This window comes from Nicotiana tabacum, chromosome 9 (assembly GCF_000715075.1).
Source record: "Nicotiana tabacum cultivar K326 chromosome 9, ASM71507v2, whole genome shotgun sequence".
NCBI lineage: Eukaryota > Viridiplantae > Streptophyta > Magnoliopsida > Solanales > Solanaceae > Nicotiana > Nicotiana tabacum.
Window position 1 is genome coordinate 111,993,263 of NC_134088.1, and position 25,849 is coordinate 112,019,111.

Consider the following 25,849-nt stretch of genomic DNA (forward strand, 5'->3'; position numbering starts at 1 on the left):
TTTTCCCCAAAGGAGTGATTAGAACTACTATGAGACCAGACCCTTTTACGTTGGAGGCTCCATCCGTAAACAAGGTCCAAACTCTCGATATTGTTCCTGATACCAAAGGCATTAATCCCGGACTGAAATCATCCACAAAGTCGGCAAACACTTGTGACTTAATTGCAGTCATGGCTTGTATTCAATGTCAAATTAACTAATTTCGACTTCCCACTTAGCCAAACGACCTGATAACTCAGGCTTTTGAAGGGAATTCCTTAATGAGAAGGTTGTCACAACGGCTATTGGATGATATTGAAAATAAGGCCTAAGCTTTTGAGAGGCAACTATGAGAGCTAAGGCCAGCTTTTCAAGGTGCGGATAGTGTGTCTCCTCTCCTGATAATATTTTACTAATGTAATAAATAGGAAATTGCGTACCTTCTTCTTCCCGAATCAAGACGGCATTTATCATTACTTCCGAGACTGCTAGATAAATGAGTAGTTGTTCACCTTCCCTGATTTTGACAACAACGGAGGACTGGATATGTACCTTTTTAGGTCCTTCAGTGCCTGTTGGCATTCCGGAGTACACACGAAGTTGTTCTTCTTTTTCAAAAGAGAAAAGAAGTGGTGGCACTTCTCCGAGGACCTTGAGATGAACCTGCTTAGAACCGCCAACCTACTGGTCAACCTCTGTACTTCTTTCATACTTGTTAGCTGGTCCCAAATATCCTTGATGGCTTTGATTTTGTCGGGGTTTACTTCGATCCCTCTTTGTGAGACAAGAAACCCCAAGAATTTATCAGAGCCAAGCCCAAAGGCATACTTCTCCGAGTTGAGCTTCATGTTGTACTTTCTCAGAATTTTAAACGTCTCTTAGAGATGTTCTAGTGTAACGACCCGACTTGTCGTTTAGAATTTATGCCCCGTTTAGTGACTTAAGATCTTGAGCAGCCTCGCAATATGTATTATGACCCGCGTGTGTGGTCGAGTTTGATTTATGGATGATTTGGAGAGATTAGGGACACTTAGTCCCGGAGATGGAAGCTTAAGTCTTAAGATTTTTACCGTAGTCGGAACTGTATGAAGACGACTCCGGAATAGAGTTTTGTCAGTTCCGTTAGCTCTGTTGGATGATTTTGGACTCAGGAGCATGTCCGGACTGTGAATCTGAGGTCTATAGCCAATTTAGGCTTGAAATGGCGAAAGTCGAATTTTTGGAAAGTTTGACCGGAGGGTTGACTTTTTGATATCGGGGTCGGAATGAGATTCCGAGAGTTGGAACAGATTGGTTATGTTATTTGGGCCTTTCCTGCAAAATTTGATGTCATTCCAGGTTGGTTTGATAGGTTTCGGCATGAGTTTTAGAATTTGGAAGTTTTTGAAGTTCATAAGTTCGATTCGTGGTGTGATTTGTATTTTTGGCATTATTTGATGTGATTTGAAACCTCGAGCGAGACCATGGTATGTTATGGGACTAGTTGGCATGATTGGACGGGGTCCTAAGGGGCTTGGGTATGTTTCAGACCAAATTGGAGCTGTTTGGACTGTTGTTGCTGAAGTCTGGTTTCCTTCTTCGCGAACGCGAAGGGAGTCCCGCGTTCGCGAAGAGGAATTTGAGGGGATGATGATTTGTCCTTCACGAACATGAAGCTGTGAACACGCACGCGAAGAAGGATCAGGGTAAGCCTTCGCGAACGCTACCCAGGCAACGCGAACGCGAAGAAGAAACGAAGATAGGGGCCTGGGGTCGTTTGGCCTTCGCGAACGCGAACGCGAAGGTCAGCTAGTCATCATGAACGCGACGAGGAGTTCACGAACGTGAAGAGGAAATGATGGGGCAGAAATAGTTGGCCTTCGCGAACGTGACAAGGAGGTCGCGAACGGAATGAAGGATTGTAGGTAGTTGTGTTTTGGTCTTCGCGAACGCGAGGCAATTGTCGCGAATGCGAAGAAGGCCTATCTGAGCAGAATTAAAAGTCCCAAAAATGGGGGTTTGAGTTCATAACTCAAACTCAAATTTGGAGCTTGGTAGAAGGCGATTTTTGGAGAGATTCTTGCGTGGGTGTTTGGGTTAAGTGATTCTTATCCAGTTTTGATTAATTTCTATGATTATGTCCTTGAATCTAGATTTAATGGAGGAAAAATCAAGATTTTTGTAAGATCTTCCAAAAAAGAAAATTTAAGATTTGGAAGTCGAGTTGTTATTGGAATTCGATAAAATTGGTATAGTTGAACAAGAATCGGAATGGATGTTCGGATTTCATGAAAATTATGTCGGGTTCCGAGAGGCGAGATATGCGTTGACTTTTATTGATTTTTTGGAATAAATTTTTAAGTCGACATGTTATTATCCGGAATTATTTTCGATAAATTTTAATGAAATTATACAATTAATTTAGATAGATTTGAGCTGTCCGGAGGTCAATTCAAGCAAGAAGGCTATTTTGGAATATCAGCCTAACTTCAATAAGGTAAGTGTCTTGCTTAACCTCGAGTGGGGGAATTTTCCCTTAAGTATTGAGTCTTATGTGCAATTTGTGTAATTGAAAACCATGTACGCGAGGTGACGAGTACGTACTTGGTTTATATGTGCAAATTTTATTGAGTTAAAGTCTAGAGCATATTGTGTAGTAAATCGGATAATTGTTGGCATGTATTAATCATCTACTTGTCGTGCCTAAATCCTTGTTGTTGACTCTGTTGTTATATGATAATGTGATGCGATTGTTATTTGATTATTATGAAATTTCGTGAATTTGCTGTTTGATAATTATTGAAATTTATTTTCATTTTGGATTTTCCCTTTTGCAAATAATTAATTAAATGAGCTTAAGAAGAGGTGTTTATATAATTATTGAAAATTTGATTTTTATGAAGACTTTGCTTTATGTTGAGTAATTTCTATCTCTATTGATTGTTTTTGGGTGTTGTACACATTGTGTGGAGCTTTTGGCTATTTGTTGTGAAATTAATTGACTTGGTTATAGCTTTGGAATTTGGTTGTGGCCATTGGGCAAATTGTGATATGAATTGATTTTTGTTATGTTGCTGTGATAATTTCCCGTGTAAATTGTTATGTTGTGTTTGTTAGAATATTGTTTGGGCGAAGTGATAAGGGTGGCTATAGGAGCGATAAGGGTGAAAATAGGAGCGATAAGGGTGGCTATTGATATTGTCTGGGCGGAGCGATAAGGGTGGCAATAGGAGTGATAAGGGTGGCAATAAGAGCGATAAGGGTGGCTATTATCAGGGACGATATGTGATGATGTGGGATTGTGGTGCTGATAATTTTCATGTGATGTTGTGATTTTTTTTGTGTTTATTTCTATACCTTGTGTAACTTGTCTTGTTGTTGGTAAATTGATAATAATCTGATTTATGTTGAAATTGAGAGCATGTGGCTATTGCCAGACGGATTATGAAATGAAATATGGGCACGAGGTGTCGTGAGTAAATAATGAAAATATTTGGCACGTGAATTATCCGTGCAATTGTGATATGAAATATGGGCACGAGGTATTGTGATGAAATGATAATGATATTTGGCACGTGAGTTGTCCGTGCAGTTATGATATGAAATGAGGGCACGAGGTTCCAGGAAAATATGATGATTTAATTATGGGCACGAGGTGCCGTGGAAACATAAAAAATGGGCTGAGACCCGTGTTTATGAAAAATATAAAAATGGGTTGAGACCCGTATTTTTATGATTATGAAATGAGGTGTCACATGGTAACTTTTTAATTGAAAGAATTATATTTAAAATATTTATTTGGAACGATTTTACTTAGAAAGTATCATATGAAAGAATTGCATTTGAAAGATATTTATTTGAGGAAATTATATTTGAAAAGATTTATTGAGAGAATTATATTTCAAAAATAATTATTTGAGAAAATTATATTTGAAAGAGAATTATTTGGAAGAATTATATGGGAAAGACATTTATTTGAAGGACTTGATTTTATTGGGTGTACTTGTGTTTATTAATTGTTAAATGATATTAATGATATTCTTGTTGTCTGCTGTGCATATCACTTGTTGTTTCATGTTGCCTGTTGTTATTTGTTTCCTATTATCTTGTATATTATATTGCACAGGTTATTAGACTAGTGAGTGTCTTGATTGTACCTCGTCTCTACTCCATTGAGGTTAGTCTTGATACTTACTAGGTACCGACCGTGGCGTACTCATACTATACTTCTGGACATTTTTGAGCAGAGCCAGGTATTGAAGATAACAGACTTGAGCAGAGTTAAAGCGAGTTCGTAAGGATTCAAGGTAGAGCTGCTTGGTCTTCGCAGTCCCTTGGAGTCCTTTCATTTCATTGTACTGTTAACTTGTAATCAAACAGTATTGTATATTCGGTCCTCGTGATCATTCTATGTATTCAGTTAGAGTTCGTGTCTCAGTACTACCAGTCTTGGGAGGTTGTATATTGTAATTATTTCCGCTGTTAGTTTTGATTATTTATTTAGTTTTTTAAAAAAATGGCTTCAAAAATGCAATAAAAATCGGCCTACCTAGTCTTAGAGACTAGGTGCCATCATGACTCATGTGGTGGGATTTTGGGTCGTGACATCTAGATAATATCCTACATTAAGAGACTTAACTAATATGTCGTCAATATAGACTTCCATCGTCTTACCTATCTGTTTTTCAAACATCTTACTAATGAGCCTCTGATAAGTGGCTCCATGTTTTTAGGCCCAAAAAGCATCACATTATAGCAATATGTGCCAAAGTTTGTGATGAAATAAGTTTTCTCTTGATATTTCGGGTTCATCCTAATTTGATTATACACAGAATAAGCATCAAGAAAACTCTTTAACTCGTGTCAGACATAGAATCGATCATTTGATCAATGTTTGGCAATAGAAAAGAGTCTTTGGGTCACGCCTTATTTAAATCTTTGTAGTCTACAAATATCCTAAATTTTTTATTCTTTCTAGGCCCTACTACTATGTTAGCTAGCCACTCCGGGTACTTTACCACTCGAATTGAATCGATATTGAGTAGTCGAGTTATCTCTTCCTTAACAAATCTGTTTCTGACCTCTGCTATTATTCATTTCTTCTGCCTTACCGAAGGGAAGTTTTGATCCATACTTAGTTTGTGGACCGCTACATCCAATGGAATACCTGTCATATCTGAATGCGACCAAGCAAAGCAATCAACATTAGATTTAAGGAAATCTATGAGTTTTAACCTGAGTTTGGGACTCAAACCCGTTCCTAAATGGAACTTCCTTTCCAAAAATTCTTCGAACAAAGCTACTTCTTCGAGTCTTCTATGGTTGATTTGGTCATATCCGTCTCCTCTGGTACCTGGAAAGATCTCGGTACCTGATATAATTTTGATGACTTCTCGTTTGTATCATCTTCGATTGGGATGGGTGAAGGCACCGATTCCTGTAATTGATATTTGCCAGTTTCCTTACCCTTGATGTTGGAAATGGTTACTGCGTTTATCTCCCTTGCAGCCAGTTAATCCCATCTGATCTGCTTGACCCTTTCTGGCATTGGAAACTTTAACAGTTGATGGTAGGTCGAAGGTACGACCTTTATTTCATTTATCCAAGGCCTTCTGAGGATCACATTATAGCCCATGTCGCCATCTACCACTTCGAACAAGATGGTCTTTATTACTCCTTAGACATGTGTGGGCAACAAAATTTCTCCTTGGGTGGGCACACTTGTTAAGTTGAAGCCAGCCAGAAGATTTGTCACCAGAATGATGTTCTCGGTTAACTTCGCTTGTTCCAAAACTCTCCATTGTATGATGTTGGCTAAACTTCCTGGATCAACCAAAACACGCTTAATCTTAAAATCTAAAACATTAAGAGAAATTACCAAAGCATCATTGCACGGCAGGAGGATTGCGTCTGCATCTTCCTCCGTAAAGGTGATGTCATATTACGAGACTTCCAGGATCCTCTTACATTGATTCACTGATATTTTCAGCTTCTTTGCTATCAAAAATGTCACCCCGTTGATCTCGTCCCCTCCGAATATCATACTCATTGTCATTCGAGGCGACCCTACCGCCGACTTTGATGGCTCCGCATTATCCCAGATTTTACCATAGTTGTTCTTGACGTTGTCGTTTAGAAACTCTCTGAGGTGACCATTCTTCAACAATGTCGCCACCAAATCACGAAGATATCGGTAGTCCCAGTCCTAAGGTCGTGAGTCTTATAGAATTCATACCATAGATTAGGATCCTTTTGGAAAGGATCAGATCGGATTGGTTTTAGGAATCGAGCTTCTTAATATTCCTCATTGCCGACACCAATTCTACCAGTCTGATATTGAAGTGGTAATCATATAACATGGGAGACGCTGAATCTCGAGAGCCTCACACCTCTTTATCCTGCAATGATTTTCTACTCCGACCACGATCCGTCCTTCTATAGAAAGTGAACCTATCCAATGATCAGATCCTTTATTACCACACTCATCGGCTCTCTCGTAAGGTTGGAAACAACCTCTAGAGGGTCTCCGATTCACATCAAAATCACTTTTGAATTTATCCTGATTCCGATTCCGATTCCATCCTTTGGAGGATGCCGAGGAACCAAGTTGATCATCTTCTATTCTTATCTTCGACTCATAGCGATTGTGAACATCTGCCCATGTGGTCGCCTGAAACTCGAGCAAGCTCTCCTTCAATTTTAAGGAGGCGTCAGAACTCAACGGATTGAGACCCTTTGTAAATGCTTCTGCTGCCTACTCGTCCGGAATCGCTGGTAACATCATTCTTTCTTTCTGGAACCGAATCATGAATTCTTGTAGCATCTCGGATTCTTCTTGCAAAATTCAGAATATATCCGCCTTTCTGGCGTCAACCTTTCTTGCTCCAGCATGAGCTTTGATGAACGAATATACAAGTATTTCAAAAGAATCGATTGACTGCTCATGTAAGAGAGAATACCATGCCAGGTAACCTTTAGTGAGGGTTTCGCCAAACTTTTTCAAAGTCGTTTCCTTTTACTACCGTGGTGTACGTCGTGATGTGCTCCTGTGGGTCCGATGTCCCATCATACTTTGGAATATCCGGCATCGTAAACCTCTTTGGAATCAGTTTCGGTGCCACGCTTGGTTTAAACGGAAACTACATATACTTCCTTGAATCTAGTTCTTATAACACCAGCGGCACGCCCGGGATCTGATCCATCCGAGCATGAAACTCCTTCGCGTTCTGATCCATTCGTTCATTCATTTCTCATATGAGCTCGATTTTGAAAGGACCATTCAAGTTATTGTTCCCAGATCTACTACCGGTCCCTCCGGCTTTATCACGCCCCAAACTCGGGGAGCGCGACCGGCACTCAACCGAGTAAACCCGGCCGAGCAAGCCTGTTAGATACTTTCTACCCAAACTCACTCATGAACAAAGAGGAGACAGATTTTCATTAATTAGACAATAGGGAGATCATGTATATAATACCAAAACCTTTCCATTAGTTTCTTCATTTTTAATGTCTCAAAATACACACATTTTCATAGGCTAAAGTGGAACAAGTGATTCAAACATAACATGAATGGTTTGACTTCCCCCAACACCGACATACAACACACACTATGTCTACGGAGCCTCTAAAAGATACAAAGGAGTACAATGATAGTGCCGACAACAAGGCTCCGATTATACCTCAAAACATGATAACAAAATGAATAAAAGATACATTACCCTGGAATGAGGTGGGGCTCACCAAGTCTGCTGGAGGCGAGGGTGTACTGCTATCACTGAATATCAATGCTACCTGCTGTGGAATCACCTGCATCCATTAAAGAAGCAGCGCCCCCGGCAAAAGAGATGTTAGTATTGTCGAATAGTACTAGTATGTATAACTAAACATCATCTCAATAGAATGAATAATAATACAAGGAAGAAAATCATGAAATCAATAGAAGTCTCAAATAATACCAAAACATCAAGTTAAGAACCACATAAGTTTTCAAGTAAATTTCCATGCTTTTAGGTGGGGAGCTCTTTAGTTCCGATATACCATTATTCACAATACCACCGTACTTTTATACGGAGTCCGATCACGGCCCGATCGGCTAAGCCGTCTCATTTGAGACATCAACCATAATTACAATTTCCAGCACAATCACCACTATGTGTGCGGCATGGCGTCCGATCACGGCCCGATCGGTTAGGCCGTCTCACCTGAGACATTACATTTTCTATCAATCATCTTACGTCATATTTCTTCACATTTATTCAATTCATCGGCACTTATGGCCACAATTATGATATCATTCTTAGAACTTGGCCGAATTTCATATTTCATTCTCCCCTTTTTCATTTTCACACATCATCATCATTATCGACAATAAGACTTTTCGATTCAAGACTTTTAGGTATACATGAGAGCAACTAAGAGTCTTAGACATATAGAGATTTTTCACATAATTTGGCATGATAACCTTCATTCAAGCATGACTTGAAGTCGTAACATTTATAACACACAGCCCAAACTTTGAATATATCCTCAAAAGATAACATAGCATGAATAAAAGTATTTGGAATACATATTGAACATATATATTTCAACACAAGATTACTCGGGTTAACCAATTTCATAATGATTAACTCGGGTCTTGCATAACTTACATGAACGCCGTGGAATTCAATTCTAAGAAAGGAGGTTTAGCCAACATACCTCAATTGAGCTTCCTTAAACTCTAAAATATTTCGGAATTTCTAGCAACTTCAATCTATTTTAGAAATATGATAAGTTGAACAAAAATTAGGGAGATGATCATGATTCTAGCTCATTTGAGCATTTTATCAACCACTAGGCGTGCATTAAGGTTTTAAGGCCCTTTTATGAAAGATTCCATCATCCCACAACCCATTCTTTACTATCTTTAGCTCACAATCTTCCTACACCCTTTGATAACACATGCATGCAAGATAAACAACTCTCATACCCAAGAATTATCTTGTTACCTATTTTTAATTAATTTTCGAAATTAAGGGCTAGGGTATAGATTCTTACTTCTAGGATGAAGACTTCCCTCGTTAATCTTCAATGATTTGAGCAAGAATTGATGGACAATTGGTTGAATGTCACTCTCCCACTCTCAAAATATCAGAATTTTTGCTCAAAATGGACCATGGCATCTATTTTAACGAAGTAGGGTCGGGTTATAAAAACCCAAAATTGAAGCCCCGGGACAGGATCTACGGTCGCATATGCAACCGCATAATGCTTCTGCGGTCTGCAAAATGGTCGCGAAAAAGGGTCTCCGGAACTGGGCTAGCCTGTATCACTCTGCGGCCGTTATGCGACCCGCAGACCTGTTCTGCGGTCGCATAATATGCCGCAGAATCTCCCTCCACAAAATTCCAAGGCTTGCTATGCGATCAAAGCGCGGCCCGCGAAATGGTTATACGGTGCATAATGGGCCGCGAAAATGACATTAAAATGGTGCAAATAGCTACCTCACTCTGCGACCATTCTGCGGCCCGCAAAGTCATTATGCGGCCTCATAATGGGCCGCAAAAATGCCCAACACTGCAAAACATTTTCCTTCAACTTTCCAGCGCCCTGATCAACCCAAAAAGTCTGAACCGGGGCGAGCTTAATCATTAACACCTACGACTACCCCGGCACCACGAACCCCGATTTTTAGGAAAACTTTCACGGGGCCTTACACCTCCCCCACTTAAGATCATTTGTCCTCGAATGAGGGTCAAGGTTCACTATTAGCATTTGATGCGACTCAATTTTCATACCACACACCAGCAGCCCCAAATTTGACTAACTCCCTAAATTTCTAAACATTAAGTCAGAGTTTCCCCTGTAACTGGGCCTATCCACCTGCCAGAGAAACCCAAAAAACACATCCTAACAGCATATACATAAGCCAATGACATAATATAATACAAAACAACACCAACCGTGGCCTCATAAACAATACTCCCTCCGGTCCAAAATAAGTGATTTTTTAGTTGTTTTCACACATATTAAGAAATTCACCTTTTAACATTAATTAGTAATGAAATTGACCATATTAACCTTTACTATCTATTCACATAAACACTCATAAAACATACTCCAACATTATTTACTCCAAGGACAATGTAGGAAAAAATAATTAATTCATTCTTGAAATCTGGAAAAATCACTTATATTGGACCACAAAAAAGCCAAAAATCACTTAGTGTGGATCGGAGGGAGTATATAATTAGAAAAGAGCACCTTTACATTACTGAACAAGTGTTACAAAAAGTAATGGACGACAGTTTCATAAAAAGATTGCATAGTTATTCAAATAAGTAAGGATACTTCTTCTTCATCTCTTCCTCGGCCTCCCAAGTAGCCTCTTCAACCTGCTGGTTTCGCCATAACACCTTCACGGAGGCAATTTCTTTATTCCTCAACTTTCGGACTTGCCTATCAAGAATGGCAACTGAAATTTCTTCATACGACAATTCTTCATTAACCTCAATGGTCTCAACTGGCACAATTGCTGACAGATCTCCAACTACCTTCTTCAACATAGACACATGGAACATCGGGTGCACTAATGACATCTTAGGTGATAGCTCAAGCTTGTACGCCACCTAACCAATCCTCTGAATGATTTCGTACGGACCGACATAACTCGAACTCAATTTCCCTTTCTTTCCAAACTGCATTATACCCTTCATGGGGGAAACCTTCAAGAATACCCAATCATTTTCTTTGAACTCCAAATCTCTGCGACGAACATCCGAATAGGACTTTTGACGACTCTGAGCAGTTTTAAACCGCTCCTTAATGATCTTAACCTTTTCCATAGCCTGATGCACGAAGTATGGTCCTATCAACTCAGCTCCCCCAATCTTGAACCACCCAATGGGAGATCTACATCTCCTACCATATAACGCCTCAAATGGTGCCATCTGCATACTAGCCTGAATGTTGTTGTAAGCAAATTCTATGAGTGGCAAATGATCATCCCAGCTACCCTTGAAATCAAGAACACAAGCACGAAACATATCCTCAAGCGTCTGAATAGTCCGCTCTGCCTGCTCGTCGGTCTGTGGATGAAAGGTTGTACTAAGATTCACCTGAGTACCCAAACCTTGCTGAAATATCTTCCAGAAATTGGCTGTGAACTGAGCTCCTCGATCAGAAATGATAGAAACTAGAGTGCCATGCAGCCTGACTATTTCCTTGATATACAACTGAGCATATTGTTCCGCTGTGTCGGTATATTTAACTGGAAAAAAGTATGCTAGTTTCGTGAGTCGATCCACAATCACCCAAATTAAGTCAAATTTGCATGGAGTACGCGGTAGTCCTACCACGAAATCCATATTAATCATTTCCCACTTCCACATTGGAATTTCTATGTTCTGTGCCAACCCTTCAGGCCATTGGTGTTCGGCCTTTACGTGCTGACAACTCGGAGACCTTGCCAAAAAATCCGCCACATTCCTTTTCATGTCATTCCACAGATAGAATTCCTTGAGATCATGATACATCTTTGTAGAGCCCAGGTGTACGGAATACCTGGAAGTGTGAGCCTCGGTCATGATTCTTTCCGGAAGACCATCTACATTTGGAACACATAGCCGCCCATCGTACCTTAGTGTACCATCATCCATGACAAGAGTAAAATCCATAGTTTTATGTTTATGAATCCCCTCCTTCAATTGTACCAATAATGGATTGTCGTATTGCTTCTCTTTGACTTCCACAACAAGCAATGATTCAGCCCTATTTTGCACAACTACCCCTCATTCACTAGAGTCAACAAGACGAACTCCCAAACTAGCTAACTGGTGAACCTCCCTGGCCAACGGCCTTTGACATTCCTCTAAGTGGGCCAAACTACCCATAGATTTCCTGCTAAGAGCATCCACCACAACATTGGCTTTCCCCGGGTGATATAGAATATCGATGTCGTAATCCTTGAGTAACTCAAGTCATCTTCTCTGCCTAAAATTTAGATCCTTTTGTTTGAAAATATATTGAAGGCTCTTGTAGTCCGTGAATACATCCACGTGGACCCTATATAAATAGTGACGCCAAATCTTCAATGCAAAAACCACCTCCGCAAGTTCTAAGTCATGTGTTGGATAGTTCTTTTCATGATTCTTGAGTTGCCTAGAAGCATAAGCTATAACCTTGCCATGTTACATTAATACACACCCAAGCCCGATCCTTGAAGCATCGCAATATACCACAAACCCATCTGTACCCTCTGGCAGGGTCAACACCAGTGTCGTAGTCAATCTTGATTTCAACTCCTGGAAGCTCCTTTCACAAGTATCGGATCATTGGAACTTAACCGCTTTCTATGTCAATTTAGTCAACGGAGAGGCAAGAGTAGAGAACCCCTCCACAAACTTCCTGTAATACCCTGCTAAGCCCAAGAAACTACGAATCTCTATTGGAGTTATAGGTCTAGGCCAATTCTTCACCGCTGCAATCTTTTGAGTATAAACCTTAATTCCTTCTCGGTAGACGACATGACCCAAAAATGTGACAGATTCAAGCCAAAATTCAGATTTCGAAAACTTCGCATACAATTGATGCTGATGAAGAGTCTGCAGAACTGCCCTGAGATGATCGGCATGGTCCTCTCGACTTTATGAATACACAAGGATATCGTCAATGAACACTGTCATAAAGGAGTCAAGAAAAGGCTTGAAAACCCGATTCATAAGATCCATGAAAGTTGTCGGGGCATTTATTAGCCCAAAAGACATTACCAGAAATTCAAAGTGCCCATACCGGGTCCTGAAAGTTGTTTTCGGAATATCCTGCTCCTTGATCTTCAATTGGTGATACCCGGACCGTAAACAAATTTTGGAGAAGTACCTAGCACCCCGTAACTGATCAAACAAATCATCTATTCTTGGTAATGGGTACTTGTTTTTTATTATGACTTTGTTGAGCTGCCGGTAGTCAATACACATCCTCAGTGATCCATCTTTCTTCCTTACAAATAGAACCGGTGCATGGTGACACAGTCAGTCGGATGAAACCCTTCTCTAACAAATCCTTCAATTGTTCCTTTAGCTCCTTCAATTCTGATGGTGCCATCCTGTAAGGCGAAATAGATATAGGCTGCGTGCATGGCATCACATCAATCCCAAAATCAATCTCCCTGTCTGGCAGAATCCTAGGGAGCTCATCAGGAAAGACCTCCAGAAATATTTTCACAACTGGCACAGACTCGAGTGTAGGTGCCTCAGCATCGGTGTCTGTGACCCAAACCAAATAATAGATACACCCCTTGTTAATCATCTTCACGGCCTTAAGGTAAGAAATAAACCTACCTTTTGGCATCACATTATCCCTCTTCTATTCAACAACTGGCTCATTTGGAAATTCAAATCTCACAGTTCTAGTTCGACAATCGATCTTGGAAAAACATGAATAAAGCCAATCCATTCCCATTATTACGTCAAAATCGACCATCCTCAATTCAATGAGATCGGCCATAGTGTCCCGACCACGTACCGTGACAACACAACCCCTATAAACACATGCGTCCATAATAGACTCGCCAACTGGAGTAGATACAGAGAACGGCTCATGAAGCTGTTACGGTTCTATCCCAAATTCCATAGCAACATAAGGGGTAACATAGGACAAAGTAGAGTCAGGATCAATAAGAGCATATACATTATGAGATTGGACAGTCAATATACCTGTGATAACATCTAGAGAAGAATCTGCACTCTTACGACCACTCATAGCATAGAAACGACTGGGTCCTCCTGAACTTTGTGCACCACCCCTAGCTGCACCACGCTCTGCGAGTGCCCCGAGCTGGAGGGGTGCTAAAGATGTAGCAGCTGCAAAACTTGATGGTTGTGTTGTGCCCCTCCCGCACCCTGACAGGATGAATGACACTCTCTCTAAATATGACCCCTCAATATGCACCTGTAATATATGGGAAGGTCCATGTAGCAGATCCCCAAGTGTATCCTCCCACACCTAGGGCATGGGGGCCTCCGCTGCTGCTGGAATCTCCCTCCTGATCGACCCTGCTGGTGGGGTCCCGTGTTGCCCTGATTGGGCCTGAAACGACTCCCCTACTATTGACTAGGCCCTGATGGTGGTGCACTGGCTGAAGACAGAGCAAAAGACTAGGATGGCCCTGATGATCCACCCGTAAATGAATCTCCAAGGTTGCCCGCGGACCGGGATTTGCTGCTACCCTATCGCTCCATTATGTTCTTCAACTTACGGTTATCTGTAGCTTGAGAAAATAGCACCATCTTCCCATAGTTCATAGCTGAATTCAAGGCAGCAGTACCGGCCTCATTACTAACCAAGGGGCTAAGGCCCTACACAAATCGGCGCACTCTAGCCTCCATTGTAGGCAACATGTGAATAGCATATATAGACAGGCGCGTGAACTCTATGTGATACTCCCACACACTCTTGCTACCCTGTTTAAGTTTCTCAAACTCTACGGCACGGGCAGCCCTAGTCTTGGCAGGCAAGAAATTGTCCATAAAGGCGTTAGCAAACTCACTCCATCTCGCTGGAGGGCTTCCCTCCTCCCGAGAGTCCTCCCACAGCTCAAACCAAGAATAGGCCACCCCTTTCAGGAGGTAGGTGGCCAACTCCACTCCCTCCGTCTCAGTAGCACGCATAACCCGGAGAGTCTTATGCATCTCATCAACAAAGTCCTGGGGGTCCTCCTCGGGATTAGCACCCGTGAACACCATAGGATCTAACTGAAGAAACCTGTTCACCCTGGAGCTAATATAATCCCCTTGTTGGCTAGAAGAAGTGGGTGCAAAATTTGATCTCTGGGCCTGAGAAGCCACTATCTATGTTAACATCTATATGGCTTCCCTAAGATCCCTGTCAAAAATACCAAAACCGAAAGCTGGGGCTGGAGGTGGAACCGGAATATTAGTTGGAGGAATCGTTGTACCCTCAGTAGGTGCAGGAACTGGTATAGCCTGGTCAGGTGTAGTGGAATCAGGCAGTATAGTAGTTAGGGGAATATACTCGCCCCTCGGGTACTCACCTGCATCATCAAATGAAGAGTCAACTGCTACTCCTTGGGCGGCATTGGCTCCTTGACAAGTTCTTGCTTTCTTCTTAGGTTCCATGTACTCAAATTTAAAGCAACGCATGAGTTAGAGGAGGAACAGTTTCACAATCAGTTTTATCGCACGATCCAGAATATCAAAGAAAGGTATTATTCCTAAATGTCCAAGTAGCCTCCAACTTATAGAGGTGGTCGACAACACACCGATAAGAAGGACTCTATTAGACACGGCTCCGAGAAATCCTAGGACACTTTTAAACATTAGGCTCTGATACCAAGTTTGTCACACCCCAAACTCAGGGAGCACGACCGGCGCTCAACCGAGTGAACCAGGCCAAGCAAGCCTGTTAGATACTTTCTATCCAAACTCACTCATGAACAAAGAGGAGACATATTTTCATTAATTAGACAATAGGGAGATCATGTATACAATACCAAAACCTTTCCATTAGTTTCTTAATTTTTAATCACACACCTTTTCATAGGCTAAAGGGGAACAAGTGATTCAAACGGAACATGAATTGTTTGACTTCCCCCAACACCGACATCCAATCCATACTATGTCTACGGAGCCTCTAAAAGATACAAAGGAGTAGTGCCGGAAACAAGGCTCCGTGTCACGACCCAAAATCCTAACATGTCGTGATGGCGCCTATATCGATACTAGGCAAGCCAGCAATCTCAATAAACCACAATTTCTTTTAAGTTTGAAAATAAAATATTTAAACACAATCCACAAATCTCATAAATACCGATACAAACACTCCCAAAACCTGGTGTCACTGAGTACATGAGCATCTAATTATGAATACAAGTTTGAAAAATACAGTCCATAACCATCTGAGACCAAATAAAGTAAATAAGGAGATATGGAAGGAGAGGCAAGGTCTGCGAAACGCGGCAGCTACCTCAGAATCTCTGAAAAAACAGTTGTTCGAAAGAATCAGCACCCGCTATGTTCGGGAATACCGAGATCTGCACACGATGTGCAGGGTGTAGTATGAGTACAACCAACTCAGCAAATAACAATATTAAATAGGGAACTAAAGATAGTGATGAGCTACACAATTATAGTTCATTTTCAGTAATTCCAGCAGAGAGTAGACATGCTTTCAATTCCATAAGTTTAAGTCAAATCAGTTTTATACAGTTCAAGTTCATGTAATCCGGATATAAAATCTTTTAGAGAATTTCACAACAATGACAGATAGAACCTAAGTGCAACAACAAATGAAAAGCAAGTACAGCCTCTCAGGGCAACAATTACTCAACTCATCACAATAGCTCAACCACTCTGCTCTCAGCCCTCAGCACTCACACTCAATGGGAACCTATGCTCACTGGAGGTGTACAGACTCCGGAGGGGCTCCTATAGCCCAAGCACAATAATCCGCACGGACAACTCACGTGCTATAATATCCTACACAAACAACTCACGTGTTGCACGGACAACTCACGTGCTATAATATCCATACCTCACCGACAGGCCCTCGACCTCACTCGGTCATCAATCTCTCTAGTCTCTCGGTCTCTCAAAAATCACAAAGATCAGCCCAAACAAAGATAACATAATGTATCAACAAAATCAAGAAAGACTGAGGTATGATACGCAAGTAAAATCATGACTTAGTACAAAACAATAATTAGCAAATAATTCAACAAGTACGCGGCCTCTGTGGGTCCCAACAGTACTATCACATAGCCTAAGCATGATTTCTAACATGATTTACAGTCAAATTTCTTTAACACACAGAGAGCATATAGCTAACAACAAGTTATTCAACTTTACAGTTTCACGGGATGGACCAAGTCTCAATCCCATCGGCGCACGCCCACACGCCTGTCACCTAGCATGTGCGTCACCTCCAAAAATATCACATGATACAAAATCTGGTGTTTCATACCCTCACAACCAGATTTATAACTGTTACTTACCTCAAACCGTGAAAGCTTTATTCCGCCAAGCCTTTGCCTCGTGAATTGGCCTCCAAACGCCTCGAATCTAACCATAAATAATTCAATTCAGTCAATAAAATTTATTGGAATTAATTCCATAAGAAAATGCAAGTTTTCCATAAAAATTCGAATTTTAGCTCAAAAATCGCCCATGGGGCCCATGTCTCGGAACCCAATAAAAGTTACAAAATCCGAAAGCCTATTCAACAACGAGTCTACCCATACCAATTTTACCAAAATCCGACCTCAACTCGACCCTCAAATCTTCAAATCTTATTTTCAAATCCCTAAGTTCAAATCCCCGATTTACACATCAAAAACACGTAATCTAGTCGGATTATTTGATGATAATTCAATATTATGGAGTAGAAATGATCACAAGTGACTTACCTCAAGATTTCCCGTGATTTCTCGCACAAGAATCGCCCAACCTGAGCTTGAAATGTCCAATAATGGCAAAAGCTCGGAGCTCCTCCTATTTTATTTTGTCCAGGGCCTGTCGCACCTGCGACTAGATTAGCCGCATCTGCAGTCTCGCAGGTGCGACAAAAAGTCCGTATCTGCGATCGCCCAAAATGTTCCCTCCGCTTCTATGCGTTCCTTTTCGCACATGCAACCTCGTAGGTGCGGAAATTTCTTCGCACCTGCGACTGCTGCCCCCTTCACGTTTGGTCGCTTCTGCGATGGCTGGTGTACGCATGCGGCTTTGCACCTGCGATCAGACATCCGCAGGTGCAAAAATACTAGAAGCAAAATTTCCAACAGTGGTCTTAAGTCTGAATTTGATCCGTTAACCATCCAAAACTCTCCCGAGGCCCCCGGGACCTCAACCAAGTATACCAACAAGTCCTAAAACATCATACGAACTTAGTCAAGTCTTCAAATCACATCCAACAACACTAAAAACAAGAACCCCACATAGATTCAAGCCTAATGAACTTTGAAACTTCTAATTTCTACAAACGATGCCGAAACCTATCAAATCACGTCCGATTGACATCAAATTTTGCACACAAGTCATAAATGACATAACGGAGGTATTCAAATTTTTAGAATCGAATTCTGACCCCGATATCAAAAAGCCAACCCCCTAGTCAAACTTCCCAAAAATTCAACTTTCGCCATTTCAAGCCTAATCCCTCTGCCGACCTCCAAAAGATTTCCCGGACATGATCCTAAGTCCAAAATCACCATACGGAGATATTGAGATCATCAAAATTCAAATCTGAGGTTGTTTACACATAAGTCCACATCCAGTCAACTTTTCTAACTTAAATTTTTAATTATGAGACTAAGTGTCTTGTTTCACTCTGAATTCTTTACGGACCCAAACCAACTAACCCGATAAGTCATAGAACAACTGTAAAGCATAAATTGAGAAGTGAATGAGGGAATGGGGTTATAATACTAAAAATGACCGACCGGGTCGTTACATTCTCCTCCTCTTAAACAAGCGTTCGTCCTCGAACGGGTTTAGAATCATACCTGGAGTCTCAAATAGGTGTGGATATTTGTACCGAATCTCCTTCTCAATCTCCCAAGTAGCATCTCCAACTGGCTGGCCTCTCCACTGTACCTTCATTGATACTATGTTCTTTGACCTCAGCTTTCGAACCTGCCATTCTAAAATAGCCACCGGCTCCACATCATAAGTCAAATTACCATACTGTTCTGAAATCCAGAATATGAGACGGATCCCCGACATACTTTCGGAGCATGGATACATGGAACACTGGATGAACACCTGATAGACTAGATGGAAAAGCGAGTTCATAAGCCACCGCTCCAATTTTCTTAAGTATCTCAAAAGACCCAATATACCGAGGGCTCAACTTGCCCATCTTCCCGAACCTCAACACACCCTTCATGGGTGAAATCTTGAGAAGAACCTTCTCCCCAACCATGTAAACTACATCACAACCTTCCTGTCGGCATAACTCTTCTGTCTTTACTATGTCGTACGAAGCCGTTCCTAAATCACTTTGACCTTCTCTAAAGCATCATGAACCAAGTCAGTACCCAATAGCCTAGCCTCACCCGGCTCAAACCAACCCACCGGAGACCTGCACCGTCTCCCATACAAAGCCTCATACGGAGCCATCTGAATTCTTGACTAGTAGCTGTTATTGTAAGCAAACTCCACGAGTGACAGAAATTGATCCCAAGAACCCCCAAAATCAATGACACAAGTACGTAGCATATCCTCTAATATCTGAATAGTGCGTTCGGACTGTCCGTCCGTCTGAGGGTGAAATATTGTACTCAACTGAACCTGTGTGCCCAATTATCGCTACACTACTCTCCAAAACTATGATGTAAACTGTGTGCCCCGATCTGTAATGATGGACACTAGCACACCGTGTCGGCGAACAATCTTACAGATATAAATCTCAGCCAACCGCTCTGATGAATAATTGGTACCAGCTGAAATAAAATGTGCGGACTTAGTCAACCGATCTACAATCACCAAAACTGTATCAAACTTCCTCAAAGTCCGTGGAAGCCCAACCACGAAGTCCATGGTAATACGCTCCCATTTCCACTCTGGAATTTCAAGTCTTTGATGCTCATACTTTACCTGTTGACAATTTAAACACCGAGCTACAAACCCAACTATATATTTCTTCATTCGCCTCCACCAATAGTGCTGCCTCAAATCCTGATACTTCTTCGTGGTACCTGGATGAATGGAGTACCATGAACTGTGAGCTTCCTAGAGAATTAACTCACGCAAACCTTCTACATTAGGCACAAATAGCTTGCCCTGTATCCGTAATGCACCGTCATCTCCAATAGTGACTTCATTGGCATCACCGTGCTGAACCATGTCCTTAAGGACAAGCATATGGGGATCATCATACTGGCGCTCTCTGATGTGATCATATAAAGAAGACCGAGAAACCACACAAGCCAAAACTCGATTCAGCTCGAAAACATCCAATCTAATAAATTGGTTGGTCAAGTCCCACGACTAAAGGCCTCTCTGCTACTGGTAATATGCTAAGCTGCCCAAACTCTCCGCCTTACGACTCAAGGCATCGGCCACCACATTGGCCTTTCCGGGATGATAGAGAATGGTAATATCATAATCCTTAAGCAACTCCAACCACTTTCGCTACCGCAAATTAAGATCCTTCTGTTTAAACAAATGTTGTAGACTCTGATGATCAGTATATACCTCACACCGGACACCATACAAGTAATGCCGCCAAATTTTCAAGGCATGAACAATAGCTGCTAACTCAAGATCATGGACCGTGTAATTCTTCTCATGTACCTTTAACTATCTGGACGCACAGGCAATCACCCTACTGTCTTGTATAAGCACTGCCGAGACCAATACGCGATGCGTCATAATACATAGTATAAGACTCTGAACCTGTAGGCAACACCAATACTGGAGTGGTAGTCAAAGTTGTCCTGAGTTTCTGAAAGCTCTCTTCACACTCATCCGACCACCTGAACGGAGCACCTTTCTGGGTCAATTTAGTCGTAGGCGATGCAATAGACGAGAAAGCCTCCATGAAGCGATGATAATAACCGGCCAAGCCGAGAAAACTTCTAATATTAGTAACTGAGGATGGCCTGGGCCAACTCTGAACTGCCTTTATTTTCTTCGGATCCACCTTATTTCCTTCACTGGACACTATTTTTCCCAAGAATGCCACCGACTTAAGCCAGAACTCATACTTAGAGAATTTGGCATTAAGTCTCTCCTCTCTCAACCTCTGTAATACAATACACAAGTGTTTTGCATGCTCATCCTGGCTACGTGTGTACACCAGGATATCATCAATAAATACAACGACAAATAAATCAAGATATGGCTGGGATACACTATTCATCAAATGCATAAATGTTGTTGGGGCATTGGTTAGCCCAAAAAACATCACAAGAAATTCATAGTGGCCATAACGAGTTCTGAATGTCGTCTTTAGAATATCCGAATCCCGAATTTCCAACTGGTGATACCCAGATCTCAAATCAATTTTGGAGAACACCCTCGCTCCTTGAAGTTGGTCAAATAAGTCATCAATACACGATAAGGGATATTTATTCTTGATTGTAACTTTGTTCAACTGCCTATAATCGATGCACATCCGCATAGTACCATCTTTTCTTTTCACAAACAGAACCGGTGCACCCTAAGGTGACACACTAGGCCTAATAAACCCCTTTTCAAGGAGTTCCTGAAGTTGCTCTTTCAATTCTTTTAACTCAGCTAGTGCCATACGATACGGAGGAATAGAAATGGGCTGAGTACCCTGCACCAAGTCAATACCGAAATAAATATCCCTATCGGGTGGCATACCCGGCAGGTCTGCAGGAAATACATCCGAAAAGTCTCGCACGACCGGTACTGAATCAATAATAGGAGTATATGCATCAACATCTCTCACAAAGGCCAAATATGACAAACATCCCTTTCCAACCATATGTTGGGCCTTCAAATAAGAAATTACCCTACTAGGAACAAAATCTAGAGAACCTCTCCATTCAACCTTTGACAACCCCGGCATCGTCAACATCACGGTTTTTGCGTGACAATCCAGAATAGCATGACATGGAGACAACCATTCCATACCCAGGATTACATTGAAATCTACCATACCGAGTAATAAGAAATCAACTCTAGTCTCCAGTTCCCCAATATTTACCACACACGGCCGATACACACAGTCCACAGTAATAATATTTCCCACCGGTGTAGATACACAAACAGGTAAAAATAAGGACTCACGGGGCATATCCAGATAATGAGCAAAATACGATGATACATATGAATAAGTGGAACCAGGGTCAAATAATATAGAAGCTTCCATATGGCACACTGAAACAATACCTGTGATCACTGCATCTAAAGCAACAACATCTGGCCTGGCAGGAAAAGCATAGAATTGGGCCTGACCGCCACCTGACTGGCCTCCCCCTCTTGGGTGACCCCTAGTTGCCTGACCCCCACCCCGAGCTGGCTGGGCGGGTGGTGTAACTACTGGTGCTGGTGCCTTTGGTCGAGAACTCTGTTGTAGAGCCCCACTCAACAGTCTAGGACAATCTCTCTTAAAATGACCCAATTCTCCGCACTCGAAACAACCCATCCTCTGACGGAACTATTGCTCCTGATAAACCGAAGAATTACCTGTAGATGCTTGAGCGGACGAGGTATGATGAGAACTCTACGCTGGTAGTGCACTGAATGAAGACTGGCATGAGTGAGCACTATAAGAACCATGGCTAGCTGATGTACCACGATGAGCTGGACGAGTCGCCTGAGCATGTCTGAAAGAACGACCCCTACTACGGTAAAACTGACCCCCTGGAAAAACACCGTTGAAATCACCTGAACCACGAGAACTCTTAGCCTCCCTCTCAACCCGCTCTTGGATGCGAATCATCTCAATCTAACGGCCAATGTCGAAAACTTCGTCGAAAGTAGCACCAGACACACTCTCTCTCTAGTCATGAGTAATCGCAGCTGAAAAGTGAGGCCATCTATGAACCACCTGACCCTTTCCCTATCTGTGGGAACCAACCAGATAGCATGACGGGCCAACTCTGAAAATCTCATCTCATATTGTGTCACGAACATATCACCCTGACGAAGCTGCTTGAACTGTCTGCATAGCTCCTCTCTGCGGGACTGAGGCACGAACTTCTCCAGGAATAGACCGGAGAAATGCTACCAGGTAAGGGGTGCTGCGCCGACCGGCCTACGCCTCTCATAATCCTCCTACCATCTGAAGGCAGCCCCAGAAAACTGAAAAGTAGTATACGAGACCCCACTAGACCTCCAGAATACCCATTTTCCGAAGCATCCGATGACACTTATCCAGAAAACCTTGAGCATCTTTTGTACATTACCGCTAAATGGTGGAGGTCGAAGCCTCTCAAATCTCTCAAGTCTCCTCTACTCATCATCTGCCATAACAGGAACTACCGGGACCTGAGCAGCTGCAGCCGGCTGGGCTAGTAGTGCCCCCGGTATCTGAAGTCCCTGTACTACCTGGTCTGGAGTACGGATAACAAGGGTATGAGTACCTCCCCCGGCCTGAGAAGTGGCAGGTGCGGCCTGAGCCGAAACCACCTGAGCAAGACCAGTACAAATTGTCAATATATGGGCTAGAGCCTCCTAAAGGCCTGGAATCACAATAGGTGTAGCTGGTGCCTGAGCTGGTCCCGCCGGCTCAACTGTATCCCGAATCTTCTCCTGAGCTGGAGCAACTGGTGGTACTACAGGTGCTGCTCCAACTACTGCACGAGCTATACCTCGACCCCTAACTCGGCCCCGGCCTCTCGCGGCCCTAACTGGTGGCACTGGTGGCTGACCGTCTGATCGGATAGTACGTGTCCTCACCATCTGTGAGAAAATAGAATAACAAAAATTTAGTTTCCGGAATCAACAAATTCGCACGACAGAATAAAGAAAGTGAAGTTTTCCTAAGGGTTCTGCATCCTCTAAAAAAATAAGTACAGACATCTCCGTATCGATCCGCAAGACTCTTCTCAACCTACTCATGATTCGTGAGATCTATGCAACCTAGGCTCTGATACCAACTTGTCATGACCCAAAATCCCAACATGTCGTGATGGCGTCTATCTCGATACTAGGCAAGCCGACAATCTCAATAAACCACAATTTCTTTTAAGTTTGAAAATATAATATTTAAACATAATCCACAAATCTCGTAAATACCGATACAAACACTCCCAAAACCTAGTTTCACTGAGTCCATGAGCATCTAATTATGAATACAAGTCTAAAAAATATGGTCCATAACCCTCTGAGACCAAATACAGTAAATAAGGAGATAGGGAAGGAGAGGCAAGGTCTGTGAAACACGGCAACTACCTCAGAATCTTTGAAAAATCAGCTATGCGAAAGAATCAACACATGCTATGTCCGGGAACACCTGGATCTACACACGAAGTGCAGGGTGTAGTATGAGTACAACCAACTCAGCAAGTAACAATAATAAATAGGAAACTGAAGATAGTGACGAACTACACAGTTATAGTTCATTTTCAATAATTCCAGCAGAGAGTAGACATGCTTTCAATTCCATAAGTTTAAGTCAAATCTGTTTTATACAGTTCAAGTTCACAACAATGACAGATAGCAACTAAGTGCAATAACAAATGAAAAGCAAGTACAGCCTCTCAGGGCAACAGTTACTCAACTCGTCACAACAGCTTAACCACTCGGCTCTCACCCCTCAGCACTTAAACACAATGGGTACCCGCGCTCACTGGGGGTGTACAGACTCCGGAGGGGCACCTACATCCCAAGCACTATAATCCGCACGGGTAACTCACGTGTTGCACGGATAACTCATGTGCTGCACGAATAACTCACATGCTATAATATCCATACCTCACCGACAGGCCCTCAGCTTCACTCAGTTATCAACATCTCTAGTCTCTCGGGCTCTCGGAAATCACAAAGATCAGCGCAAACAAAGATAACATAGTGTATCAACAAAATCAAGAAAGACTGAGGTATGATACACAAGTAAATTCATGACTGAGTACAAGACAGCAATTAGAAAATAATTCAACAAGTATGCGACCTCTGTGGGTCCCAATAATACTATCACATAGCCTAAGCATGATTTCTAACATGATTTACAGTCAAATTTCTTCAACACGTAGAGAGCATATAGCTAACAACAAGTTATTCAACTTTACAGTTTCACGGGACGGACCAAGTCACAATCCTCTCGGTGCACACCCACACACTCGTCACCTAGCATGTGTGTCACCTCCAATATAATCACATGATACAAAATCCAGGGTTTCATACCCTCAGGACCAGATTTATAACTATTGTTATAACTATTTTTATTCCGCCTCGAATCTAGCCACAAATAATTCGATTCAGTCAATAAAATTTATTGGAATTAATTCCATAAGAAAATGCAAGTTTTCCACCAATATCTGAATTTTAGCTCAAAAATGGCCCGTGGGGTCCACATCTCGGAACCCAACAAAAGTTACAAAATCCGAAAGCCTATTCAACAACGAGTCTACCCATACTATTGTTACCAAAATCCGACCTCAACTCGACCCTCAAATCTTCAAATCTTATTTTCAAATCCCTAAGTTCAAATCCCCGATTTACACCTCAAAAATACGTAATCTATTCGGATTATTTGATGATAATTCAATATTATGGATTAGAAATGATCACAAGTGACTTACCTCATGATTTCCCGTGATTTCTCGCACAAGAATCGCCCAACCTGAGCTTGAAATGTCCAATAATTGCAAAAGCTCGGAGCTCCTCCTATTTTATTCTGTCCAGGGCCTGTCGCACCTGCGACTAGATTAGCCGCATCGGCAGTCTCGCAGGTGCGACAAAAAGTCCGTATCTGCGATCGCCCAAAATGTTCCCTCCGCTTCTATGCGTTCCTTTTCGCACATGCAACCTCGTAGGTGCGGAAATTTCTTCGCACCTGCGACTGCTGCCCCCTTCACGTTTGGTCGCTTCTGCGATGGCTGGTGCACGCATGCGGCTTCGCACCTGCGATCAGACATCCGCAGGTGCAAAAATACTAGAAGCAAAATTTCCAACAGTGGTCTTAAGTCCGAATTTGATCCGTTAACCATCCAAAACTCTCCCGAGGCCCCCGGGACCTCAACCAAGTATACCAACAAGTCCTAAAACATCATACGAACTTAGTCAAGTCTTCAAATCACATCCAACAACACTAAAAACAAGAACCCCACATAGATTCAAGCCTAATGAACTTTGAAACTTCTAATTTCTACAAACGATGCCGAAACCTATCAAATCACGTCCGATTGACCTCAAATTTTGCACAAAAGTCAGAAATGACATAACGGAGGTATTCAAATTTTTAGAATCGAATTCTGACCTCGATA